Source organism: Eucyclogobius newberryi, unplaced genomic scaffold (assembly GCF_026437365.1).
Source record: "Eucyclogobius newberryi isolate DKJ021-1_F unplaced genomic scaffold, fEucNew1.0.hap1 SCAF_5, whole genome shotgun sequence".
NCBI classification, from domain to species: Eukaryota; Metazoa; Chordata; class Actinopteri; order Gobiiformes; family Gobiidae; genus Eucyclogobius; species Eucyclogobius newberryi.
This window is the reverse complement of record NW_027316167.1, coordinates 35,088,378-35,099,248: the sequence shown is the minus strand read 5'-3', so window position 1 is coordinate 35,099,248 and position 10,871 is coordinate 35,088,378.

Here is a 10,871-nt window from a genome sequence, read left to right as displayed (position 1 = left end):
CTGCAGATCCCTTGTGAAATTACACTGTCAGAGAGCAAACACAAGCGCCTTTTTATTTAAATAGGACAAAAACAAACATTTAACGCTGTCAAATATTAGAAGAAAAAGTCAGCATTTCCCAGGTGTCTGTGGGTCGATGTTGGCAAAATTTTACAGGGCTGGTTTTCCATTCAGAGACAGCAGGGGTCGACGACAAACACTTCAATTACTCTGAACTATACATATTTCACCATCACAGGGACACACAAAGACCATTTAATAAGGTAAACATTTTTGTTTAGAACTGGTTTAAATGAGAAAGTTGTAATAAAATGTAAATATATGATTATATTTCTGTGATGTATATTATTAGGCCCGAGCGCCACAAGCTGGCGAGAGGCCTATTAATCTCGTAAGGCCGTGCGAAGCACGGCTGCGAAAGTGCGCACGTAGTGCGCACGAAATCGAGCGCGAAGCGCTCGCCCACTTCCAAACACTCACTAACGCACTCCTCCACTCATGCACGCCCCGTGCATACTAATTAGTTGTAGGAAAATGGAACATTACCGTTGTAAACGGGCGAAGCCCGTGCAAAAGTTCGCACTAAACGAGCACTTTACATTGGGATATATAAAGCACTCATTTGCGCTAAGTAGCTCACGAATACGTTCCCCATCTCTTGCATGTTCCGTGCATATAAGCATGTAATGCAAAAATTGAACATTATTACTGTATAGAGGGCCAAAAACACAAAGTGGGCGGAGCCCACTCAAAATTATCGAAAGTACCCGTCAGTGACCAGGGACCCACACCATGAGGTAGGAAAGCGCGAGCGCTTTCCGAAAATGTATAGTTTATGATATTTGAAAAATGGGAAACATTGTTTTCGCATCGGAATATTATTCTTTCTTTCTTTCTTTCTTTCTTCTTCTCGGGACCAACCCCCCTATTTTTCACCCAGTGAACATTGACGAAAAGTCACAAAAATTTGCACACCTCTAAAAATCGTGCCTCTCTACATTCTGGCTATTTCCCTTTTCTAAAATAAAAAAAATTGGCGCGTCAGCGCCACCAAATGTACCAAAAATGCATTGAGAGATGGGAAATGACCCAAAAAAAATCTGATCGTAGAATCATGAAATTTGGCGCAGAGGTAGATGGTGACAAGAGAAGTAAAAAATATTATTACGGCAACGCCGTCCCCCGAACCAAATGTCGGCCATATTGCTTCAAAAATGGCTAAACATGACTTCGGAGTTTTTCCAAACGTCGTACTTTTACGAACTCCTCCAAGGGCGTTGGCCCTAAAAAGCTGAAATTTGGTGAAAATGCTACTGAGGAGTGGGACATGAAAAGTTATCCAAATTACATTGATACCTCTCACGGTCTCTGTGCGGCGAAGCCGCAAACTGTAGCTAGAATTTCAGAAATCTCCCATATTTAAAATTTCTGCCGTTTGCGCAGATAAAGTCCGAATTGCGTCAAATTAGAATCAGTTGTTAAACTCTTTGCCCTAAACCTACTTGAAGTGAAATAAATTCATTTGGCGCCACAGCGCCCCCTACAGATTTTATATGGAGGTTAAATGTTTAGTTATGTTTAGCGTAATAAAAGGACAATTGGGGCGCGTTAGCGCCCCCTCCTCTTGCGGCGTGGCGGCGGTGTGGCGGCGGCGTGGCGAGGGCCGATCATTGCCGCTTGCGGCTATATTTATTATTATTATTATAATAGTGATATGACGATATTTGTATATTATCTGCATCATTAGTCTAAGAGAAAAATGGCATGTGAAAAACTGCATTTGTGAAGGTGTTGTAAAGATGGGGCAAAGAAATGTTTACCCCAGGGAGGGGTGTAACACCCCAGGGGAGTTAGGTAAACATTTCCCACTCTTATCTCTAAGGAAGAAAGACAGTTGTAAAAACAAGTGATGTGAAGTTAACCAATGAGAATGTGACCCGCCTATTCCATAATGTGAAATAAAACCAACCTGCAAGAGAAAAAACGTTGTGAGACCAAGGAGGGTCGCCAGGCTATTTACGCCAGCCTTGGCGACCCGGTCCGACGGTTTCTCCCTTGCATGCAAGCTGCACAAAGTCTGATGTTTCTGTGTCGCCTAATATTCTAAGTTGAATTGTGTTCTTTGTGTGTTAAGGAATAGCATTGGTTTATGTCTAATTTCTTGACAAAAGTGCAGATTAAGTTCATGTGGCTATTTACTATTTTTAGTATATTCGCTAAACAGAGGAATATATTTAGTTTTTGTTTCATTTCTTTTCGTTTCATTTCATTTCTGTCTTTATAAAATGTGGTCTGTAAATAAAGTGAATAGAGGCTGGATTATGTCGCTAACAAAAACTCTTTTACAACTAAATTCTGGGTTGTACTAACAAATTGTACTAATATTGCCTCTGTCCTTTTGTAAATAGGCTAAATTGGTTAAATAAATTGTCAACAGTTCTCTTAAACCCCTCCTTCCAACTAGGTTAAGATTTGTCTTTAGGAAATGAATGTGTCCTCACCCCGTGTTTTATAACAGAAAAAACACTGACCCAAGAAACAAAACCTCTAAAAGAAGCATAATTTATGAGTCACACAGCAACAGGAATGACGTAACTAAAGAGCTGTTTATCAAACTTTAGAGCGTTGCGAGGCAAAGGTGAAGAAGGTTGTGGAGAAGGTGAAAAAGGTGATGAAGAAGGTGGTGAAGAGGGTGGTGAAGAAGGTGAAAAGGGTGACGAAGGAGGTTATGGCAGTGAAGGAGGTGGTGAAAAAGGTGAAGAAGGTGGTAAAGAGGGTGAAGACGGTGAAAAGGGTGGTGATGAAGGCTGTGAAGAAGGTGATGAAGAGGGTGGTGAAGAATGTGAAAAAGGTGATGAAGGTGGTGATGAAGGCGGTGATGAAGGCAGTGATAAAGGCGGTGAAGGCAGTGAAGAAGGTGGTGGAGAAGGTGAAAAAAGATGATGAAGAAGGTGAAAAAGGTGGTGATGAAGGCGGTGAAGGCATTAAAGAAGGTGGTGAAGAGGGTGGTGATACCAGCCTCCATAAAACACCACAAAGAAGAAGAAGGAGTTTGGGGAGAAGAGAAGAGGACTCAGGTCTGCGCAGTGGGAGGGACAAGAGATGGCGAAGGGGAGTAGGCCGATGGTCAGTAGCGATCTGGACAGTGGGGAGGAGCAACCTCCTGTGGTTGTTGGTACCCGGAAACGTAAAATGTCCTTTGGCTCGTCTGTGTCGGAGGGTTCTAGCTGTGACATACAGGATGGAGTTGCAAATATCGAGAATGAGAGTGTAAGATGTTCACAAAGCTTGCACAGGAAAATGCGTCCTTAAGGAGTGGAGTCCAGTGGCATTGACCACGAGACTAAATAAGGCTGTGGGAGAGGTCAAGGATGAAAGAGTCCTTAGAAATGGCTCGCTGCTGGTTGTGTGCAGTGACGTGGCTCAGCGTAGGAAAGCGATTGAGATTAAATGTCTGGGTGGAAAGAGCATTCTCGTTTCAGACGCTGAAAGAAACACGGTCAGAGGAGATAGGTTCCAAGATTGAAGGTTCCAAGTGTGGAGCCTCCAAGTGTGGAGATTCTTCTTCTTCTATGGCGTTTTATGGCAGCTGCTATCCAAGTGTTACATTACCGCCAGACTTTAGCTTCTCGTCAAAGATCAGTCGTAATGCCTCAGCTTGAGGCAGGAAGTGGACCAAAGACCAAAGAAGAAGAGGAAGAAGATGGGGAGGAGGAAAAGAAGAGGATCTCATGTGCTTGGAATTCGTGGGCTTGGAATTGAAGAATGAAGTCTAAAGAATAAAGTCTGGCGTTAATGTAACACTTGGATACCAGCCGCCATAAAATGCCATAGTAGAAGAAGAAGAGGGTGGTGAAGAAGGTGGTGAAGAAGGCGGTGAAGAAGACGGGGAGGGGGGGGTGAAGAAGGTGGCAAGGAAGGCTTTGAAGGCGGCGAGGGTGGCAAGGGCGAGGTGAAGGCAGTGAAGAAGGCGGGGAGGGGGGCGGTGAGGGAGGTGGCAAAGAAGGCTTTGAAGGCGGCGAGGGTGGCGAGGGCGAGGTGAAGGCACTGAAGTGTCCCACATCCCTCAGAGGAGTTGTTCTGACGAGGTTCTGGAAGCAATGCAAAGAAGCCTGAAGCACCAGACTCCTGTGCTCTACAGTTTCATTTATTATGGGTCATTGTCCGAGATACTTCACTGGTAAATGTATTAGATGCACCAGGGAGAAGATGTGACTGTTATGTGTTTGTTACTTCTCTCACACCAGCAGAGAGCATAACCTTCTTTAGATAATGCACTATTAAGAACAGGAATTAAAAGATGTACACAAAAAAAGTACACTAGGTAACTTTTCTGGAGGAGGATCAGCCATTGGAGATGTTACTGCCCTGCCCTCTATCTGAAAGGTCATCTTCATATTCCAGAACTTGAACACAAACAGGATTGGCTCAGGAGTGTCACGTCAAACCTCAGAATATGTTCAGTTTGTTAAAATCAATGTAAAATTCAAATGTATTCTTACACTTCAGCGTGCATTCATGTATTTGTGACCCAGATGTTTATCCTGTTGTTAAATGTTTAACTTTGTTTTGGCTGATACATCTCCCCGAACATTTTCCACTGCTGCCAAAAACACGGCACATTCAGTAATCACATTTTGGCGTTCGATCCTGAGCTTTATGGAGTTCATTTATTTCTTGTCTATTAGTGTCCATGCGAGCTTCCCCTCTGTTGTCTGCGAGCGCTTCAGTGCGATCGGAGCAATCACCAGATCCATTTCGGCTCCAGTCTCGTCTCATTTGTTCCTAATGAGGCCCCGGACCCCACACAATCACAGCCCATTACACCGCCCTCTCACAAATACTCACACTAACAGAGATAACGCAGAGAGATGAGCTCCCACAATGCCCTGATGCCCCGGGGCGCTGGGAGGAGGAGGTGGCGCAGTTAAGTGACCACAAACGTACTACAAGCTCTGCACCAATGCGTGGAAGTGGAGCTGTAGCGACTGATGCTTCCCGACTGAAACACCGCCCGAGTTGAGGGTGTTTTCATTTACTGGATGGAAAAATGAAGAGCAATATTGTGGTCCAAGATCCAGAATGAAAGAACAAGGGGCGAGGATGATAAAGCTCCTGCACCATGTGTCTAAATGTGTTGAAGACGCCATCACAGCAGGGAAGAAACTGTGTTAATGAACAGAAACCAGCCTGAAATAGCTTTGTAATCTTTGTAATTAAATGATGCTGTTAATAATAATAAATCTTAAAAATTAATCAGATTGAACATCACGACCCTCAACTGGTCCGAGTGTGTTTTTAAAGAGTTTAGATCGAGTAGATGGAGCCCTAAATGTAAAATCTGGACGTCTAATTCACTTTCCAACTTCTAATGTCATCAAAAGTGTCTCTGGAAATGTTTTTGAAAAATATTGTTCATTATAAAACTCTGGACATTTAAGTTTAATGATATTGTCAATTAAAATGATGTGATCTTGATTAAATGTCATGTTGTGACTGATGTGAAGCTGTTGTACCTCAAATAGTGCAACATATTTTCAGTGACAAATAGAAATGTCAAAAATATATTCTCTGCGTTTGGACGTAGAGCTCTCCTACAGCCTACCCATGTGACCTAAACGAGAGCCTCTCCTCTTTATCCTCCACTTGCCCCACCCACTGAGCATGTGTGGCATCTTAATACCAAGCAAGACATCAACAATTACACATTCAAAATAAGAGTAAATGCGCGTAAAACTGTGTTTACGTCATGTACATCACGTGGTCAGCGCCTACTTCAACTACCAGGAGGATCTGGCTCGGTTTGGTCCTGGTTTGGTCCTGGTTTGGTCTTGGTTTGGTCCTGGTTTGGTCCTGATTTGGTCTTAGTTTGGTCCAAGGCTGCAAGAGGAAACAGGTAAGGGCTGACGTGTTTGATTAAGAGAATTATTCTAACACGCTCAAATGTGCACCTTTGGGCAAATTACAATCAGATAAGAGAGGAAAGATATGAATGAAACAGCCGGGAATGAATGATTGTCGGATGAATCGGTCTGTGCTCTGGTTGTTCAGCCGATAATAAACGTAGACAGACTTATTCATAATCACAGGTAAATCAACAGGAAACATCACATTGACCTAAACGAATTCCAACCAATAAGAACAGAAAAATGAGATCGAGGGATGAGGAGGATAAGTTGTCTTGAATTCATGCTCCAGTGTCACGAAAATGCTTGAGAATCATTATTGCAGCAAAGTACGAATAACTTTAAATCATCAATTTGAGAAAGTGAGATTCTACCAAGTGCAAATATCCACGGTTCAAATCTGATTGAGCTCCAGTTCTGTGAGTTTTGCCAACAGATAAAAACTGCAAATGAGTAAATATTGAGTTTATGTTGGTTTGGAGTCATTCTTCACACTTCAGACACAATCACAGGTAAATTATATGCAAATGTTCAAACCTGGCTTCAGTTCCTCGGTTAAGTGAGGCCCGCGTCGTGCCAGAGGAGGTCTCTCTGCCAATTCAGAGTCCCGATGTCTGCGGAGGCGTGCTGTGGGCTCCGAGCACAAAGATTCACTGATGTGGCAAGAATCTGCGAGTGGGAGGTAAAAGAATTCATCGCATGTTTTGATTTATTTATCCAATCTCTCCACAAGGGGGCTTTACGACCTCTGGCACCTCTCGCGTCGACAGGATGGATGGATCTGGAGACACGACCTGCCAAAGGAAAGCCACTGAACACACGAGGCTAGCAGTTTTAGTCAAATCACTGTTTTTGGTTAGAAATGACTCGCTTTGGAGTTTGGAATTATCCCCAAACTGGCCCAAATTCTTCCCTTTAGTTTTCTCATTTCTTTGAAATACCAGATTTGGTGCTTTTTTAATTTTCTGCTGCTCCAATTACTTCAAATTCAAATTGTAAATCAGAAGTTGCTCTTATTAAGATTTTGTCACAGTTGAATCTAAATCGGACGCAAGAGCAGAAGCCAAAAGTGTAGCAGATAACGGTTGAGTTGAGTCAATGATGTTGGGAGAGTTGGAGCAGGAGGTCAGCGAGGCAGGCTGGATCTGGACACGAGGGGACAAAAACCGGTAAGTCAACTTCTAATTAGTGCGTAAGAGAAGCCAGCGACTAACAATGACTGTCGTTTAACAAACTGTCAAGGAGGTGCTCTTCTTCTTCTTTGGGGATTTTTTGGTGGGTGGCAAACATAAAACATAACCATCTGGAGCGGATTTTCCTTCTTTGTGCGTTATTTACAGCGAAATAGTGCCCCCAATCCTCAGTTCCCTCAGTTCCCCTTCACCCACAGCCCCGAGCCAATCCCTCCTGCACAGCACAATCTGAATCCTCCGCAGTAATATCATCCATATCATCCATATCACCCATATCATCCATATCATCCATATCATCTATATCACCCATATCATCCATATCACCCATATCATCCATCTCTAAAAACGTTCTTGCAGCGTCCAGTATCATATTAACACGCTCGGCCTTGTTATCAATCTCTGCAGAACAGTTCATCACCACAGCTATAAAAGCAAAGAAACTAACATAAATCTCGGATCGGATTTTACATTCTCAACTCCTGATTGTTATGGTTCCACTTCCCCTTGTCCTTCAACGACTTTAGCAGCTTCAGAATATGACACCCGCTTCTCTAACCTGACTCAGTTAACCTCACTTTATATCTTTTGCCTTCTGCAGACACTTTAGGTCATTCACACAGTCCTCATACTCACACTCTCCTCCACACCGTGCATATTTACCCAGTCCCTTAAACACCGCAGTCACATGCCCATACTCCTGGCAGGAGAAGCACCTTAGGGGGCCCTGGTGATTGGTCTAACTCCCCACAACTTCCCCTCAAACGTTAGACACACTGACGTACTTTCTACAGACTCTCCTCCAATAGATCGAAACAGCCTCCGAATCCCCACACACCAGCAACATCCAGAAAATCCACATCAAAATCAATAGGAACACCACAAACTACAGCTTTACTTCAAGCGGTAAACATCAGACGCACAGATGCCTTACAAACTCGCCAATCTTTAGCTCTTGTTCTCGCTGTTTTTGAGAAACATGCCACTTCTGGTTACTCGAATCGACCGGATTCTGTCAAATTTCTCTCTCACAAACCTCCCATCAACATGCGCATCCTTGAATCTACCGGTGATTGATGGTTGCTGCCAGGTGGGAGGAGCCATGCCTAGGTGGGAGGAGCCATGTCCAGGTGGGAGGGAACACATAGACACACAAGGGGAGGGGGAGTCAAGGGGGAAAACAGAGAGCGGTGGAGGAACACTGCTGCAAGTACTGACGCTACTTTGTACTTATACTTTGTACTTCTACCACCTCTACTGGTTGTTGGAGAAACTGCGGTTGTCCAGTGGCTCGTCGCCGTTGTGTCCTGTTGTTCATATATATACTCGACTGAGATCACATTGGCTGCGACTTTAAACTTCTTTAAACCGAAGTGTCTTGGATGTAAAACACAAGCAATGGACATGTGTGATGGATATCTTAGGAGTGTAGCAAAGAAAATCAATGACACAAACATGGATGACAGGGATGGAGCCAGCGATTAAGGACTGTGCTGAGGCGTAAACCCGCTAAGTACGATTGAAGTGTCTTGAGTCGAATCTTGCTGTTTTTTTTTTAGCAATTCTAGTCACAAAGTTTTGATGCTAATGCTAAACTACTACACGACCCAGCATGTCTCTCGGCCTCCGCTCAAGTTCTTATTGGTTCTTTGAGCAGCTGGGACAAGAGTGGTCCGAAACCTAAACTCTAAAGGTCCTGTACCCAATTTTGACCCGTGAGTGAGGAACATGTTTCAGTTTGAATTGTTAGCTACCTCCTTTCACGATAACGGTCTGCTACTTTTATGTGCAGATTCATAAAAACATTATGTGCCCAGCTGTTCTCATCCAACAACATCCCAATTTTACATAAATAAATCACTTTTAATATTAATTGATCGGACAACATTGCACACCGGCAACGATATGTCCTTGTGCTACGAGCGTGCTAACGTCAATGGAGTATTTTCAGCAAAAGTAGTATCATAGTAAAAATTTGAGGACATTACGGTATTTAATTTGTCCGTACACGCAAAGTCGTTCTTCTGGTCAACGTTTAATAATACTAATACATTTGGACACTCAAAGACGCTTTTCAACACAGAAACAAAGCAAAAGGACAACGACTTTTCAGAGTGGACCTTTGGAAAACTAGCTCATGTTCCTTTCCAGTTGAAGATTCTGTTACTATGACAATGTATAATTCTACACATTTGCTTAGAAAGTCTGTGTTGTGAGCACTGAATATTCACTCGTTTAAAGGCCCGTGTTTCGTTTCCTTCACTTTTGTCGTGCAGTTTGAAAGCTTGTGACTGCGGGCGGACTGCACAGGGGTCAAAGTTCGTCTGGAGCCGTCGTCAAGTAACCGGCAGCCCACGACAATCTGTTCACGTTTGTATTATCTGTCCTCTGACTCTTCGCGCCAATGACCATACAGATCACACAGAAATACACACAAACTGCAGAATCAATGCTGAGACTTGTATTGAATAACAGAGTCTCATCAGGATAAAAAGCTGCACTGTGTCACATTTCTGTTGGGGGCCACTACATGCTCATCTCCGTGGTTACTGATACACATATGGCATCGATCATGTATATTTAGCTTAACTTCAATTACCGGTGTTTTTTTGCTAGAAAATACCTGGAAAAACATGCATTCTTACTGTGATGGGGCTTGCCTCTCCGCTGATTTGACTTGTAACTTGGCCTGGTGCTGTCACATTATTCTTATTTGTTTTGGGCAATTCAACAAACTGTACGTGGCTGAGCAGCTGTTCCCCTGCACACTCACCCTCTTGACGCACACTCCAGTGAAGTGGGTGTTGGGACGGCGCCATCGTGCACATTTAAATTAATGAGTGAAACGTAATGTAAGTGATCAGGGTTTGTCTGCCAAAGAAGACATTGTCTGATACAACGCATTCATTATGATTTTTTGCAGCCTGTTTAGAAACCTCCTCCCGCAGCGTGAGGCCACTCTTCAGTTTTATGGCCCCAAACGAGTGACCCAAATTAAACCCTGTGAGACCAGACCCAGCAGCGTGTGGGTCTCAGTCCAAAAAGGTCAGATTCTGTGGGACTGGCCTGGATGTTAGCGTTAGCATTAGCTCTCTGAGAACCCACGACAAAGCAAAGGGCCATATGGAGGTCAACATTGGGTCACACCAGGCCTTTGTTCAGGATCAGAACCTTCAAGCAGCTCCGCCTTTTCCTTCCTCTACTTCTCTCCAATATTACTTCACAGGAATTTTCCACATTATGGCTTTAAACATAGGTTGGTTCAGTTTCCTTCTGTTTCCCACGTCAACACAAAACATGCTCCAGGTCAAATCCTACGGCTAAAGTCCTGACCAAGACGAGACCTAGAACTGGGTCTGGTCCTCGGGCGCTGCTCTGTGGGGTCCCCTGCTCCGGGTAAGGGTTTGACCCCAGCACTGGTTGAAGGATGGGTCAAATGCTGATGGCAAAAGTCCAGATCTGTGGAGAGGCGACCTCCACTCACAGTAAGAATGCATGTTTTATTTTAATATTTAAAACATATTTAAAACATATGTCACTGATTCATATTCAATGCCATACGATGGAACTTTCAAGGCAAAGCAGTAACATGTCCATGGTAATGAGCAGAAAAGTTACATAGTGCAGCTTTTATGGCTGTCACCAAACTGTTATTGAGGTATTTATTTCAATACATTAACTTTTCATGTTCCATGAAACAGCAGTAACTACAGCAAAGCCTGGATTTTCAAGCAACATTATTCACAAGGTTCTTATTTTAAGGCAGCTTCTCTTG